The sequence below is a fragment of the Erinaceus europaeus genome, chromosome 4, assembly GCF_950295315.1.
Source record: "Erinaceus europaeus chromosome 4, mEriEur2.1, whole genome shotgun sequence".
In the NCBI taxonomy this organism is placed as follows: domain Eukaryota; kingdom Metazoa; phylum Chordata; class Mammalia; order Eulipotyphla; family Erinaceidae; genus Erinaceus; species Erinaceus europaeus.
In genome coordinates, this window is record NC_080165.1 from 112957275 (window position 1) to 112983936 (window position 26662).

Consider the following 26662-nt stretch of genomic DNA (forward strand, 5'->3'; position numbering starts at 1 on the left):
GAGATAAAGCAGATGATATGAATGAAGAAATTCCAGTAAAAAAAATTCCAGGATTGAGCACAGATCATATACAATTAGAAATCTAGCTGTCTGAAGGGAGTAGCTAAAATAAAGGTAGAGAAAGGAGTAGGCCTGGCGAGTTTGAGGAATGAGTTGAAGAAAATGAAGACTGGGTTGAGGGCAGTAGATGCAGATGAGGTCAGGGAGTAGACTGGCCACCAGTTTATACAGGGGGTTATGGGTAATCGGATTCATTTGGGTTTTACTCAGAATGTGATAGGGAGCCAGTGCACACATAAGATGTTCTTGCCTATGTCTTGAAAAGATCATTGGCTGCTATGCTGAGAACAGATAGAGGAAGGAGAGGACAAGAGTATCTAGTAGGACTAGTACTAAACTGACTTTAATACATTCTTCAAAATCTAATATTCTACATCCAGATGACAGTAGCATTTTATTCCTCAAGACGTGATAACAAAGTTTTTTTTTTTTTTTTTAACTAGGCTTCCCTGCTGGTTGACACCTGTCCTGTTTCCTTAGATCACTGGTGTCCTCTACTGGCCATAAGTGGAGCTGAAAGGCCTGGGTATTCATTCTAGGATTCTGTGCTTCCAAAACTTATGCCTGTGTCAGGAGCAGGACAAAGATGGAAGCTAGAGTAGAGAAAACGTCCTAGATGGTTAGTCCTTGTTCGAGATGGAGTAATAAAATGACTATATTTACTGGGTTGCTCTGGAGTATGTATTTGAATCTGCCTGGCGTACGTTACTAGCATCGCAATGATAGATGGTGTCAGAAGAAGTGGGACTACAGAGTAAATACTCTCATATATTTTACACAGAGAAGTGAGATGGGTCAAAAGATGGTGGTTTGAGTAGTCTGGACTAAGGATGCGAGAGGGTTCTGGAGAAAAATTTGAAAAACTTGTAGAATAATGTGTAGTCTACAAGTTGAAGTTCAACTAGGATTAGTCTCTTTCTCTCTCTCTCTATCTATCTCTCACACACACTCTCTCTCTCTCTCCCTCTCTCCCTCTCCCTCCCCCTCCCCCTCCTCTTCTCTATCTTCTTTTCTCCTCCAACTTGCCTCTCATGTGTAAGTTAGAAGCCCCTTATAGACTTTGTGTTGGTGTGGAGGAAGTTGTATGACCACTGTAAGTCGTTTTTTGAGAGATACTCTCTTTAACACAAACTTTTAAATTTATTTATTGGATAGAGACTGAGAGAAATTTAGAGGGAAGGAGGGAGAGAGAGAGAGTGCAAAAAGACATCTGTTGTACTGCCTCACCACTCAGCACATGAAGCTCCTTGCCTTCCAAAGATGGGGACTGGGGCTTGAAACCCAGTTCTTGTTCATTTGTACACTAAAGCAGGTGCCCCTGGGTGTTGCTCTCTTTAAAAATAATTTTCTTTCTTTCTTTCTTTTTCTTTTTTTAAAGATAAACTTATTTTCTAAGCCTAACAATGATTTAAAAGTACATTTTTCCATCTCCTGAAAGTGTGGTACCCCACTATGCCACAAATATGCCTCCACCAAATTTCAATGAATGAGGGATGCTGCTCCTGATCCCTCATTCCATTCCTTTGTTCTGATGTCTGAGTTCATAGTCTTTGCTGGAACTTGCTTCATCTTCTTGCTTTGTTTGTTGGTCCCTCATGGGTGAGGGTATTCTCTATTTTCATTTTATATAACTACTATTAATATTTCTTATAGGTCTCACCTAAAAAGTAATTCCTTTAACTGTTGATTGATTGAAAAACATCTCATCCCTTCTTCAAACCTGATCAGTAACCTAGCAGGACAAAGTAATATTGAGTGAAGGTCTTTTCCATTCAAAACTTAGAATATATTCTGCCAACTATTTCTAGCTTAGAGGCAGACCATAGGATAAGTGGAGTACAATTCCACACAATTCCCACCACCAAAACTCCCTATCCCATCCCCTCCATTTAAAAGCTTTCCTATTCTTTGTCCCTCTGGGAGTATGGACCCAGGGTCATTATGGAGTGCAGAAGGTGGAAGACCTGGCTTTTATAATTGCTTCCCTGCTGAACATGGGCGTTGGTAGGTAGGTCCATTACTCCCAGTCTGTCTTTCTCTTTCCCTAGTGGGGCAGGTAACTAAACTTGGCATACTGAGGATCTTATAGAATCCCGACCAAGCTTATGAACTGTGTTACAATGCCTGTCTTAGGTTTTTTTCTGTGATGGTATGTTAGAAAATCACCTCATCTTTCCACCTGCTTTCTTTCCTTTTCTCTCATTCTACTACCACAGTCATAACAATTCTGATACTTCTGGCAAATGTGTGGATATTTTTCTCATACCAGGCCACCAGCTTGGTATTCCTACACTGTAACTGAATGCTGACTCTCTCTCCCTGATATAGGACCCAGTAGGCTAAGATTCAGTCTCAGAAGACTCTTCATCCTCCATTCATGTGGAAATTAAATGTAGTAAGTTATCCACAATTACTGTCCAATGTTAGCTAAATATTAGAGGTTCTCATGAACTTGCTCCCCCAAGGACTTGATCATTTGCTAGACAAGCTCACAGAACTCAAGAATACTTAAATTTACTAGTTTATTAAGGAAAATGACAAAGGATACAAACAACTAGATGAGGGTTGGTGGGACAGCTCAACTGGGAGTATACTTGATTTGACATGAGTATAGCACAGGTTCAAGTCTGGCTTCTACTGTACTAGGGAAAACATTTTTTTTGAAATTTATTATTATTATTATTGGGGGATTAATGGCTAACAGTTGACAGTAAAATACAGTAGTTTGTACATGCATAACATTTCCCAGTTTTCCACATAACCATACAACCCCCACTAAGTCCTTCTCTGCGATCATGATCCAGGACCTGAACTTTCCCCTCCCACCCCAGAGTCTTTCACTTTGGTGCAATACACCAACTACAGTCAAAGTTCTGCTTAGTGTTTTCTCTTCTTATCTTGTTTTCCAACTTCAACCTATGAATGAGGTCATCCCATACTCATCTTTCTGTTTCTGACTTATCTCACTTAACATGATTCCTTCAAGTTCCATCCAAGATGAGGTGAAGAAGGCGAAATCACCATTAATACCTGAATAGTACTCTATTATGCATATATACCACAAATTATTCTCCATTCATCTGTTGTTGGAAACCTGGGCTGCTTCCAGGTTTTGACTATTACAAATTGTGTTGCTATGAACATAGCAAATCTTTTTGGATGGGTATGTTTGGTTTCTTAGGATATATCCCCATGAGAGGAATTGGGTCACTTTTAGCCTTGAGAGATTCCTCCAGACTACTCTCCACAGGGGTTGGACCAATTTATATTCCCACCAGCAGTGCAGGAGGGTTCCTTTGACCCCACAACATCTCCAGCATTTGTTGCTGCTACCTTTTCTGATGTTATGACATTCTCACAAGAGTGAAGTGATATCTAATTGTGGTCTTTATTTACATTTCTCTGACGATCAATGACTTGGAGCATTTTTTTCATGTGTTTGCTGGCCTTTTGGATCTCATCTATGGTGAATATTCTGGTCATAGCCTCTGCCAATTTTTTGATGGAGTCATTTATTTTCCTGTTATTGAGTTTGGTGAACTCTTTGTATATTTTAGTTATTAGCCTCTTGTCTGATGTATAACATGTAAAAATCTTCTCCCACTCTGTGGGAATTCTTTTTGTTTGGGTGGTGCTTTCTTTTGCTGTGCGGAAGCTTTTTAATTTGATGTAGTCCCATTGATTTATTTTTGTTTGAGTCTTCTTTGTAATTGGATTCATATCATTGAAGATGCCTTTAATATTTAGAAGGAAGAGAGTTTTGTCAATATTTTTCTCTAAATACTTGGTAGCTTCTGGTCTAACATCCAAATCCTTGACACACTTGGAACTTACTTTTGGGTTTGGTGAAATATAGTGGTTCAGTTTCATTCTTCTGCACATTTCAAGCCATTTTTGCCAGCACCATTTGTTGAAAAGACTGCTATAGTCTGGGCACCTTTGTCAAAGATTTGATGTCCATAGGTGTGGGGGCTTACTTCTGGGCTTTCAATTCTATTCCACTGGTCAGTGTGTCTGTCTGTGTCCCAGTATCAAGGAGTTTTGATTAAAATGGCTCTATAATACAATTTGAGATCTGGGAGTGTGATGCCTCCAGTTTCTTCTTTCTTGAATAGTGACTCATAATTTTCTGTATACAAGTCTTTTACTTTTTTTTGATAGGTTTATTCCTAGATATTTTGTTGGTTTTTGTTATTTCTGTTGTTTTTGCTATAGTAAAAGGAATTGATTTCTGGATTTCATCTTCTGCTACCTTAGTATTTGCATAGAGAAATGCTACTGATTTTCGTATGTTAATTTTGTAGCTTGACCTTACTATATTGCCTGATAATTTCCAAGAGCTTCCTGGTGGATTCTTTAGGTTTTTCTATTAATTCTATATCATCTACAAATAGTGAGAGTTTGATTTCTTCTCTTCCAATGTGGTATCCCTTTAATTTTTTTCTCCTTCCTGGTTGCTATAACAAAAACCTCTAATACTGCATTCAGTAGTAATGATGATAGTGGGCAGCCCAGGCTAGTGCCTGATCTGAAAGGGAATGCTTCCAATTTTTCACCACTGAGTATGATGTTGTCTATAGGTATGCTATATATAGACTCCACTATCTTGAGGAACTTTCCATCTATTCCCATTTTTTTTGTAGTGTTCTGATCATAAAGAGCTGTTGGATTATGTCAAAGGCTTTGTCTTGCATCTGTTGATATAATCAAGTGGTTTTTGGTCTTGCTTTTATTGATGTGGTGGATCACGTTGATTGATTTATGTATATTAAACCAACTTTGCATCCCTGGAATAAATCCCACTTGGTCAAGATGAACGATCTTTTTAATTTACTGCTGTATTCAGTTGGCTAGAATTTTGTTCACTATTTTAGCATCTATGTTCATCAGAGATACTGGTCCGTAGTTTTCTTTTTCATTGTATCTCTCTCTGCTTTTTGGTATCAGAGTGATATTGGTTTCATAGAAGCTGTAAGAGAGTATTCTTGTGTCTTCTCTCTTTTGGAAGAGTTTTAAAAGTAGAGGTATTAACTCTTCTTTGAAGGTTTTGTATAATTCATTTGTAAAACCATCTGGTTCAGGACTTTTACTCTTGGGAAGGTTTTTGATAACTGTTTCAATTTCTTTGGCTGTGATTGGTCGGTTCATATTTTCTAGATCCTTGCTGGGGAATTATGCAGATGCAGTCTTTGCCCTCAGGCTACTGCCACTTCCCACGAGAGTTATACAGGTATTCTCAAGTGCTTTTCCCAACCAACCCAGTCCCAACACATCACTCCTGGCTGCTGCCCTATAAAAGGCCCTCCTACTTCCTCTCTCTCTCTCTCTCTCTCTCTCTCTCTCTTCTGGTTTGGAAGGGTGGTGTGGGTAGTGGGGGACGGCCCTTTTTGGCTAGCTCCACGTGGCCTGAACCACTGCGCTCTGACCTAACCCTGAGGCGCCATTGCGAATAAAGGATTGTGTTCCCTTTCCGCTCCGGATTTTCTTTCCCTCTCTCCGCCTTGTCCTGCCGCAGCAAAACGACAGATCCTCTTTAATTTTGGAAGTTTGTAGGTATCTAGGAACTTGTCCATTTCTTCTAGCTTCTCTAGTTTGGTGGCATATAGTTATTTTTTCTTATTTATTAATTTTTTATTTATAAAAAGGGAATATTGATAAACCATAGGATAAGAGGGGTACAACTCCACACAATTCCCATCATCAGAACCCCTCCCTTGATAGCTTTCCTATTCTTTCTCCCCTTAGAAGTATGGACCCAGGTCATTGTGGGGTGCAGAAGGTAGAAGGTCTGGCTTCTATAATTGCTTCCCCACTGAACATATGTGATGACTGGTCAATCCATACTCCCAGCCTGTCTCTCTCTTTCCCTAGTGAGGCGGGGCTCTGGGGAATCGGAGCTCCAGGACACATTGGTGGGGTTGTCTGTCCAGGAAAGTCTGGTTGGCATCATGGTAGCATCTGGAACTTGATGGTAGAAAAAATCCAAAACACCATGAAAGTATCCAATGGTGACATATAGTTATTGATAGCCTTGCATGATATGTTGGATTTCTGTGTTTTCTATTGTGATATCTCCTCTTTCATTTACAATCCAATTTATTTGGGTCTTCTCCATTTTTTGTTTTGTGAGTCTGTCTAAAAGTTTGTAGACAGACCCATTGAAAGACCAATATTGAGCTTTATTGATCTTTTTTACCCATTGAAAGACCAATATTGAGCTTTATTGATCTTTTTTACCCATTGAAAGACCAATATTGAGCTTTATTGATCTTTTGTATGGTTCTCTTATGTTCAATGTTATTTATCTCTGCCCTAGCTTTAGTTATTTCTGTCCTTCTGGTTGCTTTAGGGTTCCTTTGTTCTTCTTCTAGGTCTTTAAGATGTACAATCTTAAAGGTTGTTTATTTGTGCTCTTTATTGTTTCCTAATGTGTGCTTGTATGGCTATGAACTTCCTTCTCAGTACTTCCTTAGCTGTGTCCCAAATATTTTGATAGCTCCTGCCTTCATTTTCATTGAACTCTTGAAACATTTTGATTTCTTCCTTAACTTCCTCTTTGACACAGTTATTAAGTAGTGTACTGCTGAGTTTCCATACTCTGAGACTTTTACTAAATTTTGTTTGTTTTGAAGTGTTAATTTAATTCCACTGTGGTCTGAGAAGACGCTTGCAATAATTTCAATGTTTTTGAATTTGTTGACACTTTCTTTGTAGTAGTACCAGATGTGGTCTATCCTTGAGAATGACCCATGTGGACTTGAATAGAATGTGTATTCCAGTTTCTTGGGGTGAATGACTATGAAAATGTCCAAGAGTTCTAGTTTATCAGTCTCCTAATTTAGCTCCCTCATTTTTTTTTAAAATTTTTTATTTAAGAAAGGATTAATGAACAAAAACATAAGGTAGGAGGGGTACAACTCCACACAATTCCCACCACCCAATCTCCATAACCCACCCCCTCCCATGATAGCTTTCCCATTCTCTAGCCCTCTGGGAGCATGGACCCAGGGTCGTTGAGGGTTGCAGAAGGTAGAAGGTCTGGCTTCTGTAATTGCTTCCCCGCTGAACATGAGCGTTGACTGGTAGGTCCATACTCCCAGTCTGCCTCTCTCTTTCCCTAGTAAGGTGTGTCTCTGGGGAAGCTGAGCTCCAGGACACATTGGTGGGGTCTTCAATCCAGGGAAGCCTGGCCAGCATCCTGGTGGCATCTGGAACCTGGTGATTGAAAAGAGACTTAACGTACGAAGCCAAACAAATTGTTGAGCAATCATCTACCCAAAGCTTGGAATAGTGGAGAGGAAGTGTTAGGGGGGTACTCACTGCAAACTCTAGTGTACTTCTGCTTTCAGGTATATATTCTGCAGTAGTTTATGGATACGTGTGAACATAAGCTCTCTCTCACAGAAACTGGTATATATCTAGGTTATGGGACTTTGTTAGAAAGTGAACTACCTGAGATGAAATTAGAGTGTACTATAAAAGGAAAGGTCTCACCCGAGTAATGAAGCTGAAGGGTTATCATTCCACACGTGAAGTCTCTGGACACAGTCTGAGGTGAAGCATGTTGAGGTGGCAATCGTTGCGTTGGTTAGGTTGTGATCGGTGGATGCAATATTATTTGGTTTGGATGGGGAGATGCATGCGGGAAAGTGGGCCCTATCCAAGGGTTCCAGGACTGGGGGAAGTAGGGGCTCTATAGTGGAGATGTGAGGTTCCTGCTGTCTTAGGGTTCAAAAAGACAATCGATAGTTAATGTTATCATCACATTATTTGGTAATTGGGTTAACTTTTTTAAAAAGTCCTTTTGTTATGGTTTGCTGTACAGTATCCAGTATCTTGTATATAGCTGTGCTATTGGATGCTTCTAATCTACTTGGTCTAGGCTTTTGAGAGAGTCCACATATCAAATACACAGCCTATATATAAAAAGATTCAGTTTGTGTTTTGAGAAACTTTGAGACATACAATTGATTTCCCCCTCTCATATTAATTAACTACTGATTTATATGTCTAGATTTTGCTAGGAGTGTACATTACCACCATTCCCACCACCAAAGGACTGTGACCCATCCCTCCCGCCCACTCCCACCCCCCACTGGACCAGGAAGCTGCATGTCTACCCCTCACCACTGGGTTTTTACTTTGGTGCCCTACTTACAATTTGATCAGGTCCTGATTTTAGTTTCCCTTTCAGATGTTCTTACTCAACTTCTGTTGATGATTGGGATCATCCCATACTCATCTTTATCTTTCTGACTTAGTTCACTTAACATAATTCCTTCTAGCTCTGTCCAAGATGGGTCAGAGAGGGTGGGTTCATTGTTCTTGATCGTTGCATAGTATTCCATTGTGTATATATACCACAGCTTTCTCAGCCACTCATCTGTTGTTGGGCACCTGGGTTGCTTCCAGGTTTAGCTATTATGAATTGTGCTGCTATGAACATAGGAGTACACACCTCTTTTTGGTTGGGTGTTATGGAGTCCCTGGGGTATAACCCCAGGAGAGGAATTACTGGATCATATGGAAGGTCCATGTCTAGACTTCTGAGAGTTTTCCAGACTGCTCTCCACAGAGGCTGTACCAATTTGCATTCCCACCAGCAATGTAAAAGTGTTCCTCTGTCCCCACAACCTCTCCAGCATTTGTTGCTGCTGTCCTTTTTGGTGTATGCCATTCTTACAGGAGTGAGGTGGTATCTTAGTGTTGTCTTAATTTGCATTTCTCTGACAATCAGTGGCCTAGAGCAGTTTTTCATGTTTGTTAGCCTTTTGGATCTCCTCTGTAGTGAATGTTTTGTTCATATTCTCTGCCCATTTTTGGATGGGGTCATTTGCTTTTTTGGTGCTAAGTTTGCTGAGCTCTTTATATATTTTGGTGATTAGTTTCTTGTCTGATGTCTGGCATGTGAAGATCTTCTCCCATTCTGTGAGGGGTCTCTTTGTTTGTTTAATAGTTTCTTTGGATGTGCAGAAGCTTTTCAATTTGATGTAGTCCCATTGGTTTGTTTCTGCTTTAGTCTTCCTTGTAATTGGGTTTGATTCATCAAAGATGTCCTTGAGGTGTAGGTGGGAAAGTGTTTTACCAATGTTTTCCTCTAAGTATTTGATTGTTTCTGGTCTGACATCCATGTCTTTGATCCATTTGGAGTTGATTTTTGTTTCTGGTGAGATAAAGTGGTTCAATTTCATTCTTCCGCACGTTACAACACAGTTTTCTCAGCACCATTTATTGAATAGAGCCTCCTTCTTCCATTTAATCCTTTGGGCCCCCTTATCAAAGATTAGATGTCCATAGGTGTGGGGGTTTATTTCTGGGCTTTCAATTCTGTTCCACTGGTCTGTGTGCCTATTTTTGTTCCAGTACCATGCTGTTTTGATGATGATGGATTGATAATATAGTTTAAGGTCTGGGAGTGTGATGCCTCCATTTCTCTTTCTTTTCCTTAAGATGGTTTTGGCAATTCTAGGTGTTTTCATGTTCCAGATAAATGATTGTAGTGTTTGTTCTATTCTCTTAAAGAAGCTTGGTGGAACTTTGATGGGTATTGCATTAAATTTGTATATGGCTCTGGGGAGAATATTCATTTTGATGATATTTATTCTTCCAATCCATGAGCATGGGATATCTTTCCATTTCTTGGTATCAGTTTCTATTTCCTTGAGTAGAGACTCATAGTTTTCAGCATACAAGTCTTTCACTTCTTTGGTCAACTTTATTCCTAGGTATTTGATTTTGCTGAAACAGTAAATGGGAGTGAGTTCTGGATGTCTTCTTCTTCATATTTAGTGTTTGCATAAAGAAATGCCACTGATTTTTGTAAATTGATTTTGTGGCCTGATACCTTGCTGTATTGCCTAATAACTTCCAGTAGTTTTCTGCTGGATTCTTTAGTTTTTTCTATGTATACTATCATATCATCTGCAAATAGTGAGAGCTTGACTTCTTCCCTTCCAATCTGTATTCCTTTGATTTCTTTCTCTTGCCTGATTGCTATGGCAAGAACTTCCAATATTATGTTGAAGAGTAACGGTGACAGTGGACAGCCCTGTCTAGTCCCTGATATAAGGGGGAATGATTTCAGCTTCTGTCCATTGAGTATGATGTTGGCTGTAGGTTTGCTATATATAGAATCCACTATCTTGAGGAATTTCCCATCTACTCCCATTTTTTGTAGAGTTTTGAGCATGAATGGGTACTGGATTTTGTCAAAGGCATTCTCTGCATCTATTGAGATAATCATGTTGTTTTTGGCTCTGCTTTTATTGATGTGGTGAATGACATTGACTGACTTACAGATGTTGAACCAGCCTTTCATTCCTGGAATGAATCCCACTTGGTCATGATGAACAATCTTTTTGATATGTTGCTGTATCCGGTTGGCCAAGATCTTGTTTAATATTTTGGCATCTATGTTCATCAGAGATATTGGTTTGTAGTTTTCCTTTTTTGTTCTGTCCCTATCAGCTTTGGTATCAGGGTGATGTTGGCTTCATAGAACGTGGAAGGGAGTATTCCTGTTTCTTCAATCTTATGGAAAAGCTTAAGAAGTATGGGTACTAACAGTATCCTGAAAGTTTTGTAGAATTCATTTGTGAAGCCATCTGGTCCAGGACTTTTGTTGTTGTGGATGTTTTTAATAACAGTTTCAATTTCTTTGTCTGTGATTTGTGCATTTAGATTTTGTAGTTCTTCTTGGTTCAGTTTTGGAAGGGCATATGCTACTAGGACTTGTTCCATTTCTTCCAGATTCTCTAGCTTGGTGGCGTATAGTTCTTTATAGAAGTTTCGCAGGATTCTCTGGATTTCTGTGGTGTCAGTTGTGATATCTCCTGCATCGTTTACAATTCTATTAATTTGAGTCTTCTCTCTTTTTTGTTTGGTGAATCTGGATAGGGGTTTGTCAATTATGTTTAATCTTTCAGAGAACCAACATTTGGCTTCATTGATCTTTTGTATGGTTCTTTTACTTTTGATGTTGTTTATTTCTGCTCTAACTTTAGTGATTTCTGTCCTTCTGGTTGCTTTAGGGTTCCTTTGTTCCTCTTCCTCTAAGTCCTTGAGGTGTGCAGTGAGGTCGTTCATTTGAGCTTCTTCTTGGTGTTTTATATGTGATTGTATGGCTATAAGTTTCCCTCTCAGTACTGCTTTAGCTATGTCCCAAATATTTTGATAGGTTGTGTCTTCATTTTCATTTGTTTCCAGGAACATTTGAATTTCCTGTTTGAGTGAATCTCTGACCCAGTGGTTCTTAAGGAGTATGTTGTTTAGTTTCCAAATTCTGTGACTTTTAATAATTTTCTGTTTGTTGTTAAATGTTAGTTTTAATCCACTGTGGTCTGAGAAGATACTTGGGATGACTTCAGTGTTCTTGCATTTATTGATGCTGTCTTTGTGGCCTAACATGTGGTCTATCCTTGAGTATGTGTTATATGGATTTGAAAAGAAGATGTATTCCAGTTTTTTGGGGTGAAGGGCTCTGAAAATGTCCAAGAGGTCTAGTCTGTCAATCTCTTCATTCAATTCTCTTGTATCTTTGTTGGTTCTCTGCTTTGTTGATCTAAGTGTGAGAGTGGGGTATTGAAGTCTCCCACTATTATTGTATTACTACTGATGTATTTTTGAAATTCTTTCAGTACGTGCTTGACGTATTTAGATGGTCCCTCATTGGGTGCATAGATGTTAATAATTGTTAAGTCTTCTTGGCTGATTGATCCTCTAATCATTATGTAATGTCCTTTCCTATCTTTTATTATTTTATTTAATTTAAAATCTATTGTGTCTGAGATGAGAATGGCTGTTCCTGCCCTTTTTTGTGGTCCGTTAGCCTGTATGATAGTTTTCTATCCTTTCACTTTAAGTCTGTTTTTTTTTTTGTGACAGATGCGATTCTTGCAAGCAGCATATGGTTGGGTTATGTTTTCTGATCCATCCCCCAACTCTGTGCCTTTTGATGGGTGAGTTTAAGCCATTGACGTTTATTCATATTATGGATTTAATGTATTGTAGTGCCATTGTTCAAAAAAATTATTTTTGTTTGCTCTGATATATTGCCAGTATTATAGTGCTGTTCTTGTTTATAAGAGGTCTTTCAGAACTTCTTTCAGTGCTGGCTTGGTGATGGTTGCCTCCTTTAACTGTGGTTTATCTAAGAAGGTTTTGATCCCTCCATCTAGTTTGAATGAAAGTCTAGCAGGATATATTATCCTTTTTCATTCAGGGCTCGATAGATATCTTGCCACTCCCTTCTGGCTTTTAGAGTTTGAGTGGAGAAGTCTGCAGATAATCTTATGGGTTTTCCCTTGTATGTGACTCTTTGTTTCTCTCTTGCAGCCTTTAGGATCCTTTCTTTATCCTTACTTCTTCTCATTGTGACTATGATGTGTCTTGGTGTCTTCAGGTCTGGGTTGATTCTGTTTGGTACTCTTTGGGCCTCTTTAATCTTGATGTCCTTTCTGTTATTCAGGTCTGGGAAGTTTTCTTCTATTATTTCCTCTAGAATGTTTGCTTCCCCTTCCTCTCTTTCTTCCTCTGGCAGGCCAATTATACGAATGTTACTTCTTTTGAGATCTTCCCATATGTCTCTGTTGTTGTTTTCAGTGTCTCTCAATCTCTTTTTAAGCTCTTTCACCTCTTTCTTGGTTTTCTCTAACTCATCCTCTGTCTGACTAATTCTGTTTTCTGCTTCTGTTAGTCTGCATTCCCTTGCCTCAGCTTCTTTCTTCATTACAGCTATTTCAGCTTTCAGTTCTCTAATTGCCTCAAGATAATCAGTATTTTCCTTGGGGGTCTGAACTGTTGTTTCCCTAATACTGCCATTCCTTTCCTCCAATGTTGTTTTCATTTCTCTGATTAATATTATTGCTTGCATACTTTTTTCATCTATGGTTACTTCTGGCTGATTTGTAGTTTCTTCTGGGCTCTTGTCTTCATTCATTGGAGTAGCAGTTTTATTTGTTTTTGATCTACCCATCGTTTTGATTTATGTGTTGCTTTTTTTATGCTCTGTTGTTCCTCAGTTGTTGTGTCTTGAGTATAAGCAACACTGTACTAAATACCTTTATGACAATTGCACTCACCAACCTCAGGAATTACAGTAGCAAGTGAAGCAAGTATTGAAGCAGTTTAATCACTTCCAGTTAGCCAAACAATTTCTCCTGTCCGTGAAAAAATAGTAACCAAATCCAGTGAAGAAGAAAGAGAAAAAAAGAAGGGATAGCAAGAATAGACAGTTATGCGAATCTACTATCCACTGTATATTCTAGGGGTAACAAGAGGGGAAAGGGAAGTAGAGCAGAGATACACACATAGAGAGTCCACTCTAAGTCAGATTTCTTCCCCAAAATAATTCACAGATTCAGAAAGGCAAAGAAGAAGGAAGTAGTGTATGACAAGATTAAAAAAAAAAAGAAAAACAAGAAAAAAGAGACAAGAGAGAGAAAAGAGAAAAGATAAGAAGAAGAGCTGTAATTAAAAAGCAGTGAAAGGAAAGGTTTTTTTTGATTACTTTATTTTAAATTTAATTTAATTTAATTTAATTTTTTTAATTAGCTAGGAGGAGGAGGGAGGGGAGAGTCTGTAGAGGAGGTAGGAGTAATGAGACAAGTTCCTCCCACAATAGATAAGATGCCCACTACCCTAGCAATGAAAGATACCCTTAGAGTTAATTCTGATCAACCTAAAGGGGGGGGAGATATATGCCTTTATATAATATTAATAATAAAATAAAGCAGGGTAAAAAAAAAAAAAACCTGTCCCAGATTACCTCAAATCTCGTGATCAGAGGCAGCTGATTGTTAAGAAAGATAAAAAAAAAAGAAAACCTCAGGACTAGACAAGGATATCTGAAATAGACAGTTATGTAGATCTACTATCCACTGTATATTCTAGGGGTAGCTAAAGGAGGAAGGGATGTTGAGCAGAGATACTTGCAGTGAGAGTCCAACTCTGAGTCAGAATTCTTCCCCCAAATAATTCCCAAATGTTTATCAGTGAAATCAAAAAAGCACACTGTTTGCTGGTGTGGGGGATGGGGCCTGTGGCTTTGGAAGCTGTAGGATTAAGAAAGAAAGGATGACAAGAATGAGAAAAAGAAAAAAAGAAAGAGAGAAAAAAGAAAAAGATAAGAAAAAGAACAGTCATAAAAGAGCGGTGAAAGGAAAGAGTTTTATTTATTTATTTATTTTTAATTATTTAAATAGCTATGCGGGGTGAGGTGCGGGGCTTGGCTACTTAGAAAGAAAAAAGGCCAGAGGTTTCAGAAGGGTATAGACTTAGAATGATTGATACTCCCTGGTGGGACTGGAATTTTGGTAAAGAATGGGGCTCAGCAGGGGATCCTGCTAGGAGCTGGTCCCCAGGGACTGATTTGGGGGGGGAGGGGGATGAGGTGTGCTTAATAATTTAAAAGAAAGAAAAAATTTTTTCCCCTTTTTTCCTACTCTATATTTTAACCCAAATTAAATTATAGTCACCTCCTTCTGTGACCGCTAGGACCCCTTATTGACTGTCCTACTAAAGGCAGAAAATCCTACTGTTTCCAGAAGATGTGGTCAGAGCTCAAGCCAATAGCAGCTTCTCAGTCCGCCATCTTCTGGGAACCCCCCTGATGCTATTCTTATTGGTTTTTCTGTGTAAGTGACTTTTTGTTTTTCTCTTGCAGCCTTCAGGATTCTTTCTTTATCCTTATTCCTTCTCATTCTAAATATGATGTGTTTTGGTATCTGAGTTAATTCTGTTTGGTAACCTCTGGGCTTCTTGAACCTTTATGTATTTTATGTTGTCTAGACTAGAGAAGTTCTCAGCTATTATCTTCTGAAGAATGCTTTCTTACCCTTCCTCTCTTCCTCTGCTAAGCCAATAATGTAAATGTTACCTCTTTTGAAGTCATACCATATGTCTTTGCTGTTGTTTTCAATATATCTTAATCTCTTTTTGATATCTCTTACTTCTTTTTTAGTTGTCTCTAATTAGTCCTCAATCTTGCTAATTCTTTTTTCTGCCTCATTTATTCTGTTCTCTCTCCCCTCTATTATTTTTTGTATCTCAGATATTTTGTTGCCTTGTTCTAATACTGTATTAGCTTGTTCACCTAGCTGTGCTCTTAGCTCAGCTACCTCAGCTTTCAGCTCTCTGATTACCTCTAGATATTTAGTATTTTCTTTCATAGTCTTATTTGTTGTTTTCCCATTTCTGATATTATTTTTAAATGCTTTCCTCACTCCTGTAACTATTGAATCAATTAGTGTTTGGATGATGTCTTCATTCTTATGTGCTTCTATCTTTTTTGGGATTTTATCTGGACTTTTGTCCTACTTCATTTCTCCAATGTTTCTTCTTAGTTTAGCCATTGTATTTGGTGTGTTATGAATTCCCTTTCTCCATACTTTTTAATCCACTAATCACACTTTCTTGGATTGACTTGTGTCTAAGTAAGGTAGTAACAGTTGTGGAAATTAACAGATATTTTAATGTTATCTCAATCCCTGAGGTGAAGAACAATGGCTGTTAAACTCTCTTATCTTTTTAAAAAATTTTTTCCTTTAATGGGGGATTAATGTTTTACAGTCACCAGTAAATACAATAGTTTGTACATACATAACATTTCTCAGTTTTCCACATATCAATACAGCCCACAGGAGGACCTTTTCCAGTACTTTTATTCTTCTACCCACCCATCCACCCAGAGTGTTTTATTTTGGTGCAATACACCAACTCCAGTCCAGTTTCTGCTTAATGTTTGCTCTTTTGATCTTGTTTTTCAACTTCTGCTTGTGAATGAGATCATCCCATATTCATCCTTCTGTCTGTCTTATTTCACTTAACATGATTTCTTCAAGCTCCATCCAAGATGGGCTGAAAATGGTGAAATCATCTTTTTTTAATACCTGAGTAGTATTCCAATCTTCCTTATCTTCCCAGCAGGGTATGGGAGCCTAAGGCCTTTTTAACTAGGAGTAGATGGTTTATCTTAATCACTCACTTTTGACCAAAAAATAAAACAGGGTGAGAGTGGTTATGCAAAATGACTCCCATGCTCCAAAGGTCTGAATTCCTAGGCCTAATCCCTGCCTCAGCCCCAGTAGGAGCTGAGCTGTGTTTGTGGCTCCATGTTTCTGAATAAATCCTGATTTCTGAGAGAATTACTCACTCCTTTCCAAATTTATCTTGAGAAAAATATGAAAAAGTTACTACTGTATAGCCATACCTCTTGACCACTGGGTGTATAGATTCTCTCCCGAGTCACCCAGCCAGCTCTCTGCACCAGAATGTCAGTATAAGGCTTCCTTGCTACTGTTCCAACTCCTGAGGGGCAACAGCAGTGGATACCCCCAGTTGTAAATTGGTAAGGCTTAAGTTCTCCTCCCTTTAGTAGCAGTCTTTTTGTTGATAAAATTCAGACTGGAGGTGGTGTTTCAACTGGAAGACTGCTGGATGGGTACCAGCCCCTGCCAAATAGGTTCGGATTTTGAGCCCCTGGAATCTCTCTTTAAATCCCTCTGTCCATAAGCCACAAATGCTTGCAATCATCTGTGGTTTGGTGGGTTCCTGGAGTGACCCTAGTCTTATCTTGTTGTGTTCTCAGGAGGTAATCCTCTTTGCTATTCCTTTTTGAGTGGGGAGAGCAAAGCACTGTTGCTTCTCATAATCTCTCGGAATAATTCTTTGTTGTGAAGCACTATGCCAGTCAACAATAGGAAGTTGGACACAACACACAGCTGACATTGACATTCTAGGGAAAATTTTGTGATTGATCTCTCTTTCTGAAAAATTGAGGCTGGAGAGATGGGATACCAGAAATGATGAAAAAGCAAACAATAGATGAAGGGATACACAGGGTGAGGTTACAGGAGTTTCTATCTTTGTAGAGTTATAGTGCATAACCCTTCCAGTGTGGATGTGCTTGGCAACCTAGACATTCTATGAACCTTGTACATGTAGAATTTATATGGAGTTTTCATCATGTTCATATGATAGTTGATTAATTTCATTTCCAGCACCTCTAGAAAAATTAAGGGCATGGGTAATAATTCCAAGCTTTTAATCATGGCTTGACCTTTCTGGTGACCAGTCACTGCCTAGGACCCATCCAAAAATCTACCCAGAGTCATTAATAGTAGAACAAAATATACCTCTAGTACTCTTATCACTCAAGAATTTACAAGGGTTTCAGGATGAAGACCAAACATGAAGTTCTTATTCTGCATGGTAGCAGCACAGTGGGAGTGGGGGGACTTGGAAACTCTGGCCTGTGTTCACATTTATTTACTCTTATTCCCAAGGCTGATTTCACCATCCACTACAGGACTTCTGTTTCCCTACAATGTCTACCAAGTGCCCTTATACTAACTGTGAAGGTTGACAAACTGTCTCCTTAGAGATCTGACTGAAGACATAAATCATCCTAGCTCATTTTCCTATGGTGTATGTCATCAAGTTGTTCAACTTCTTTAGACTTATATCTCCTCATTTTGAAAGTGTGCGTGTGTGTGTGTGTGTGTTTATGTGTGTGTGAGTTGTAACGGATGTTGAATAGAGTGGTTGTAAACTCTGGAGACATAAATGTTAGGCTTTCTTCACTTTCATTGATCCAGAGCACATGAAAATCATCCCGAAGTAGCCTTTTCTAAACCACAAATTCTACTGTTGTACAAATACAAACTCCAAACAAAGAGAACCATAGGACTCAGGGTAAACTTCCAAAGCAAAAGGTGAAGTTATATGCCTTATTATAATGGAAACATCAAGAAGCAGATATGCCAAAAGGAAATATGTGAGCACTCCATTTTCCTCCCAGAGAGTTCTTATTATTGTTTGTCAGGATGACTGGATTCAAATTTCAGGTCTACTACTAGACGAGTGACATGTGAGGGGATATCTGTTAAGAAAACCCAGAATGTTGAGTCTGTTTCTTAACTAAGACAGGTGTCAAAGGGCCATGCCTAAAATTCTCTAAAATTTGATCTTATTTTGCTCAAAACCATGCTCAGAGGTAAGTTAAATAAATATTTCTGATCATTCCTTTTACTGCAAGCAAAATACCTACCCCTTCTCTCTTATAATAGGAAAAACAGAGATTAAAGATAAATGAACAAACTCAGAATTATTACCAATTATTACCAATTATTATAAAGATGCATATAGAAAGGGAGAACCACATACATCACAGTACTTTAAAGAACAGTACTTTAAAGAACCAAAAGAGAGTTGGAGAAGTGGACAGTGAATCAGATTTGGGTCTGGGGTTTCAGATTTAGGTCCAAGAACAAGAGAGGGCAACTACAGATTTCAAGGATAGTGAAAAAATCAGATCTGTATTTTCAAGTGATGTTTATCTTCAAGGTGATGCATATATTCATGTGGACGTAGAGATTAAGATATAATCAAGAACCTCGTAGTAGATTATGTGATGAGAGTGGGGGGAATACTTCCAAGGGAGGTGGTTTGCCAGTGTATTTTCTTCTTTTTATTGGATAGAGATAGATTAAGAAGCTCTTTCCCCCCTGAAGCTTGAACTTGGATCCTTGTGCACTGTAACATGTGTGTTCAACTGGGCATGCCACTACCTATCCCACCCCACATTTTTTTTTCTTTGAGCTAGGTAGTGGTGCTGCCATTTTTTTTTTTTTTGGCATGGCATCTGCTTGTGTATGTGTGTGTGACAGAAATTTACTGAATATGTTGAATCAGTGGTCTGAATATCATCTGAGAAACCCAGATTGTTTATAATTTCATAAAATATCAGCACTACAATTTGTGTAACTTCTTTGATACACTAAAATAATAATCCCTTATTGTAGTTTCATTAAACAAATGATATTTTGACTTTTAACAGTATCATTTTAACTTTATTGGTGTCATTTTCTATCTTCTCCAAATATTTGACTTCTAGCTACTCATATATGTTAATGCCAACATTATGATTTAACTGGGTAGTTCAACTATGTTAATACAGGAAACCTTTAGACTACAAGGAAGACTTGAAGGAAGTAGAAATATGCAGACTTTTGAGAAGGTCCTGCTGAAGACCTAAAATACACTATACACTTATATAGACCTGTGATTTTTAAAATAATTTTTATTTCCTTTTGTTGTCCTTGTCTTATTATTGTAGTTATTATTGATGTCGTTGTTGTTGGATAGGACAAAGAGAAATGGAGAGAGGAGGGGAAGACAGAGAGGGGAAGAGAAATATAGACACCTGCAGACCTGCTTCACCGCCTTTGAAGCGACTCCCCTGCAGGTGGGGAGCCAGGAGCTCTAACCTGGATCCTTATGCCAGGTCCTTGCGCTTTGCGCCACATGCGCTTAACCCACTGCGCTACTGCCCGATTCCCTAGACTTGTGATTTTTAAGAATTTGTTTAAGAATATAAATTTACCTCTTTCTTGGGAGAAATTGTAGGCTTTGGGAGACAGATGTAATATTTGGATCCTAGTTCTTAATAATTAAGTGAGAACACATATTCTTAGTCAACTAGTCTCAGAGCTGCTGTTGTGCACCTTCAAGTGTTCAAGCATCCTCACCTCTGGATCTATTTGACCCGCTGAATATGTCTTTGCCACAAGGTGGCAGCATGAAGCTATTTTAGAAGGTCGATGACCAATTTCTTCTAGAGCTTAGGAGGCTTAGAAAGGCACCATAGATGGCAATTTTAGTTCTTGCTCCCAAAGTCAGAAAGGAAGGAATAAAATATACAAGGAAATAGTAACAAAATAAGAGGGCGAGGGGGAAGGAAGGAGAAAAAGAGAACAGAAAGAGGGTGGAGAGGCATTCAAAAGAGAAAGTAAGAGAACAAAGAACATTTTACAAACGTTCAGCTAGATTACATTTAACTAAAGAAAACAACTAAGGCTGTGATGCAGGAAATTTCCGAAAGACGAAACCAGTGTTATAACCACATATGTTCACAGCCTTTATATGTGAGTATAAGATAGACTTTTGACCTTCTTATAAAAGCAACTGTCTTCTTGGGAAACTATGAGAATGAATTTACATTTACAAAGTATTCTAGTCCTCTTAAGTCAGTCTTACATTAGCATAGTTATCAGCTTCCCCTCAAGACTTATTTAATATCTTCAGAGAGGTTCTTCACACTGGTTTCCGGATTTAATCATGTAGGGAATATTCACGAAGAGAATAAACTATCCAGACAAACATTTACTGGCAATGTCTTAATGTGATAGAAAAGAAAAAATTGGAACGATTCCGAGTCCCTGGAAATCTTTGACCTGAGAAAGATAGAGTTCTCCTCTATCACCCACTGTTCACCCATCACTTACTTGACTGACTGATGAGCCCATTTATTTATTTATTTATTGGATAGAGATATACAGGATTGAGAGGAAATGGGGAGATAGGGAGAGAGACCACTGCAACATTGCTTCACTGCCCATGAGACCCCCTTTTAACTACTTTTTCCTCTGCTATTAATAAGTTTGCCATAATAGAGTCCTGGAACTTGCAACATATTAGGAATGGTGATTGCCTCAGTGACTGAGACTCTTGACTTAATTATGTTTTTTTTTGTGTGTAGGAGCTTCATGCATGTGTGACTTCATCTTTCCACACAGTCATTTTTCAAAGAGAGAGGAAAAGAGAAATAATATCTCACTGAAGCTTTCCCAATACCAGCACCTTCCCTGTGCTGTGCTTGGGGCTTGAACCTGGGTTAATCTCACTGCAAGGCTGGTAGGGACCAGGTGAACTATATTGCTGTCACTTCAATATTGAGACTGAGCTTTTCAGTTTCAGTACTAATTACATTTTGGGCCAGACAGTTATTTTGAAAGAGGTGAAGAGTGTCTTTTCCCTTGTAACAGTTCCACAGCTTCCCTAGAATGTCCCCACAGTATGCCAGTAACATCCCACAATTGTGACATACAAAAATGTCAAACACTATCACATCTTGTCAGGTAAACTTGTCCCTACTTCTGTTTGAAAACCACTATTTCAGATAAATTATAGGAATGAAGTAAATTCTGGAAGCTTTGCTTTGACTGTCATGTTCAAACTTAATGGAATTATTAGAATGGATTCTTTAAATGTCTGTTAGACTTTTCCAAGCACTAAATACAATGGAATTATTAAAACTGGAATCATGTTCTCGATATGAAACAAATAAAAGAAGTTATAGGGAATAATCTATTGAACAAAAATCTACACCAGAGATTATGAAACATAAAACTGGAAGAGATTTTGTAAAAGTGAGAATAGTTAATACTGGGTGAATTCTTAGTATGTGACAGTTATATTTTTTCTTTCTTTTTTCTTTTCTTTTCTTCTTTTATTTTTTTTTACCAGGACACTAATCAGCTCTGGTTTATGGTTTTACAGAAAGATAAACATGGGACCTTTGGGGGTCTTAGGCACAGAGGTCCTTTGCATAAGCATTATTTTAAATTTATTGTTGGATAGATACAGAGAGAAGATAGAGGAGGAGATAGAGAGGGAGAGAGACAGAGAGACATCTGTAGCCCTGCATCAACACTTTTAAAGTTTTCCCCATCCAGGTGGGGACTAGAAGCTTGGACCTGGGTCCTCACACATTGTAATGTGCGCGCTTAACCCAGTATGCCATGTGCCTGGCTCCCTGCATAACCATTATGCTATCCCCCTCCCCGCCTAGATACTTACTCTATACATTGAGAACATTTGTTTTCTTTTTTGAAAAATGTTTAATTTATTTATTATTGGGTAGAGACAGAGAAATTGAGAGGAGAGGGGGAGATAGAGAGGGAAAGAAAGAAGGGCACCTGCAGCCCTGCTTCACCATTCGTGAAGCTTTTCCCCTGCAAGTAGGGACCAGGGGCTTGAGCGTGGGTCCTTGCACACTGTAATGTATGTGCTTAGCCAGGTGCACCACTGCCTGGCCCCATGAGAAAATTCATTTTCTATTTGTTTCATTTAGACTTTGCAGTGTCTCTAAAGAGGAAGCATCACTTGGGGAGTTGGGCAGTATTGCAGCAGGTTAAGCGCATGTGGCGCCAAGCACAAGGACCAGCCTAAGGATCCTGGTTCGAGCCCCCAGATCCCCACTTGCAGAGGAGTCCCTTCACAGCGGTGAGGCAGATCTGAGGGTGTCTATCTTTCTCTTCCCCTCTCTGTCTTTCCCTTCTCTCTCCATTTCTCTCTTTCTTATCTAACAACGATGACACCAATAACTACAATAAAAAAGCATCACCTGCATTTTAAAAGGAACAAAGTGGGACTGAGCAATTGAATCATTAGCTTAAGTCACATTTATAGTAGACGGCAAAGGTCAGAGTACAGTCAAATCTTCCTAACACCAAAGACTGTATAAATAACAGTACAAGATTCAGATTGTGGAGAATCATATTATTTAGTTGATGAAACTATAAGAAACATACATATAAACTAATGAATAGTTAATCTGTTTCATATGTCATAAAAATTATAAAACACATTATTGTAGGCTAAAGTGTTCTTTTGTCCTGAAGATACAGCAGTGACAGAGTTGCCTTTGCGCTTGGCTCTTCCTGGTGTAGTAGTAGTAGTCAGCCTCATGGCTAATTCCTTAGTCTCTGTATTGTGTACATATTGAGTTAACACCGTCAGCTTTGTTTGTCAATGCTCTAGGAATTATCCTTTACTCAAAAAAAGGAGGAAAATCACAGTAGTCTTCTATCATGGAAGACAGAGAGAGTTTCAAAGAGAGGTCAATTGTGCCATTCATTGCTGAAATGACTTTGATGAATAATAGACTGTGGGGGTTGTTGAGAACCTGGTGGAAGAAAAAGGCCATTTGAACACTAGTCATTGGTAACCTTCAAGGGACAAGTTTTGATGAAGTAGTCAGGAGATAAGTGAAGTGCTAATGATACAGAGGAAACATGTGAGGAGGAAATGGAAGTATTGTTTCCTTGAACCCAGTGACCTTTGTGCTTCATGGTTGCTGATACGAGAAAGCCCTTCTCCTTGGGAGGACTGACTGGGGCTCAGGCAATCAAACACTTCCCAGCAGAGCCACAGAAACCTAGCTCACATGTGTTAGTCTGCTGATTAAGGTTTTTCCAGAAAAATATACCAGATTCTTTGAAAGCACTTTGAGGCTGCTCATTCAAGAGAATTCTTTTACTCACTATTTTTTTTTAAGTTGAGGGAAATAGGAGAGTAATAAATTCTACTTGCTAATTATTCACTTCTAGTATTTAACAATCTGTTGTTCTATTTCCAAAGTTTGCCTGTATACATCTATCCATTCATCCAACCATACACACACACACACACACACACACACACACACACACTTCATAATCCACCCACCCACCCACCTACTTACTCATTCAATTCATGAGAACTACCTTTATGAAAAACAGGCCTTTCCTTTTCTATAAGGCTACTTTGTCCATTATACTCTGTGTTTCACCAAACTCATCCCCCCTCGAAAGCCCCCCTCCCCCACCAACACACTTCCTGCAGAGGTCTTGTAGGTCAGTGAATTCCTTTTATTTTTGTCATCACCACTCTACCTTTCTTGAATAAAACCTTTTTTTTTTTCTATCTTCAAATGTAACATTTCTCCGTAGCCCATGTTCACCTAAAGCTGTCACCCTAGGTCTTTTACTTACTGATAACTAAGTCCCTTGAATGTAGCATTTACACAGGGTTGTACCTGCCCTTGCCACATCACTGAAAATGCTGTCACTAAGGTCTAAATATACCATGTTATTTCTTACCACTATTATTATTATTTATTTTACTTTTGTTACCAGAGCACTATGCAGCTCTGGTTTATGGTGGTGTGGAGGGTTAAATCTGGGACTTCAGAGCCTCAGGTGTAAGAGTCTGTTTGCATAACCATTATGCTATCTACCCTTCACCTCATACCATTATTATTACTTCATTGCACTTCATAGTATAACTCACTTTTCCTATTTTGTGTTAGTTTTTTTCTTCTTCTTTTTGTCAAGAAACTATGTTCATTGAAAGCAAGGTGGTTTCACTTTCACCTCTGTTCCCAGCATCTGGAACAATACTCAGCATATGTTAAACATTAAATGTAAGTTTAGTGAATGAACCAGGGTATGAATGATTACTATTTATGACCTCTTTTACATCTGGATGTATAAGTTGACCATGTCCTCTTTTTTAAAGCCATTCTTCTATTACTCAGATAATATTCTCTCTGGTTTTTATTATAACCCTCTGTCAGTTCTTTTGTGGTTTCTTATCTTTTAAATGATGCAGTTTCCTAAGGATCTGTCTTTGTTCTTTTCTCAACGTTGTCTACTCTACTTGAGAAAGTCCATCACTAATCAGCACCTTTCACTTCAATTTATCCTGCCCTAAAGTCGCTTCTGTTTTGCATCTATATATCTAAATGTCAATGGATCATCTCCACTTAACTTTTTTATTTAATAATTATTGACAAGACCATAGGATAAGACACGTATAATTCCACACAATTCCCACCACCAGAGTTACACATCCCACCCCCTCCATTGGAAGCTTTCCTGTTCTTTATCCCTCTGGGAGTATGGACCCAGCATCATCATGGGGTGCAGAAGGTGGAGAAGGCTTCTATAATTGCTTCTTGGGTGTTGACAGGTCGATCCATACCCCCAGCCTGTTTCTATCTTTCCCTGGTGGGGTAAGTCTCTGAAGAGCTGGGGCTTCAGGATACATGAGTGAGGTCATCTGGCCAGGTTGGCATCATGGTAGCATCTGCAACTTGGTGGCTGAAAAGCATTAAGATACAAAGCAGAACAAATATTTTAATAATCAGGAACCTAAAGGTAAGAATATAGCAAATGAGATTTGGAGTCTCCATTTTTGGAAAAAGCTAGGAAGTCTGTTTTAAGTATATTTCAAGGGACTCATGAATTTACTAATTTTTGCTTGAGCCTGACAGCTAACATGCAGGTGGGCTAAAGGTATTGTCTGGGGAGATGGTGTCAGAGTTGGAAATAGGACTAGAAAGTTGGATCAAGGTTGACAGTAGCTCCCAATAATGGGAAAAGTATATAAATGCTGTCAACCATTGACTTGATCTGGGGCCCATGTCTATTCATATTCACCATGGGAGCCAGTTTAACCTCTGTATTCCTGTAGGTTTGAGTTCACATTCTTAGGTCATAGCTAGAAACATTCTAGGATGTACTCATTTCAATATAAAATTTTAAAAAAATGATCTAAAATTGTATAGCTATCCATCTTAGTTGTCAAAAGTAAAGATATGAAAATTTTCCTGAATATCTTCTCCCCTCATTTATCTCGTGTAGTCAGATAGTTTCTTTAAACCAGACTCCTAAGATGTATCTGACATTTGCTCTTTTGTTCTCATTTTTGTTGTTCTAGTCTGGTATTATGGATGAGATATAAAATTTTTTTTGAAGAGATGATTAGTTCTGTCACTTGACTCGTGTCCTCTTCCTACACACACACACACACACACACACACACACACACACACACTCATGCCTGTGCCTGAGAACAATGATCAGAATCAATACATTGCAAATTCTGGGTTCCAGACCTTCTAGCTCTCTGTGAGGTCAATTATCCATGAGAGAAGAAATGGGGTTGTAGAGGCATCTTTGAAGCAGGCTAAGAAGAATAAAGAATGATTGCATTATCAGCCCTCACACCTGGAAATGCCATCAGGCACTATAAAATAAAACAGAAAAAAAAAACACAGGGAGAAGGAAGAAAAACTATTTTAATTGGGGGCAATCCCCACCATATAGTTCAAATCAATTAACTTCCCCTCTCTGTTCTGTAGTAGTGAGTATCCTTTGGTGAAGATGTGTCATTTCAGAATTGGAGTAGTGTACTGCCTTCTTTCTACCTCATTCTATAATGAGTTCATCCAAATATTTGATACCTTTAGACATTACCTGCACTGCAAGAGCATTGCACTGAGACAGTAGTGGCAGTGGTAACAGAGCCAGGCCAGGGCAGCAGTAATGTGATTTTCCTGGAATTAAAGGAGGGGGGTGTCTTAGGGCCCTTTATTTTGCTCACAGAAATGTCACTTTATTCTCTCATCTCAGTTCTGACAATGGACTGGGCCAGTGTTGCCACTAGAGTGCAAGGATAGGGAGATGTCAAGTAACATTAGAGTTTGCTTTTTTATACTATAGACATAGGGAAATTATTGAATGCTTTTAAGGGCTGGGAAGATAGAAATAAACCTATGTATTAGAAATGGTGATATAAATAGTTAACATTTTCTAGCGCTTATCATCTATCAGCTACTATATCAAATGCTTTATGTGAATTATTTCTTTCATTGTTATACTAGATATATGAGGTTAGGACTCTTAATTTTCTTCTTTTCATAGACAGACAAGTCAAGTCCTATAGAGAGAAATCTGTCCAACTTCTTATAGCTAAAAGGGGTGGAGTTGGGGTCAATCACACATTCACTGGAACCAAGTTCATTTTAACTGACACTCTGGGTCCTATTTCTCAACAAAGGAAATGAGTAAGATTTTATTTCTGGGGTAGACTGTTATTTCCTTATGTGAGTGCTTATCATCCCTCCTCCTCTTCTTTTCTCTCTCTCCCTCCCACCCCCCATACATACAGCCATTATCCTATGTTTATATTGTATGGCAGTCATGCCCAAGCACCCAGG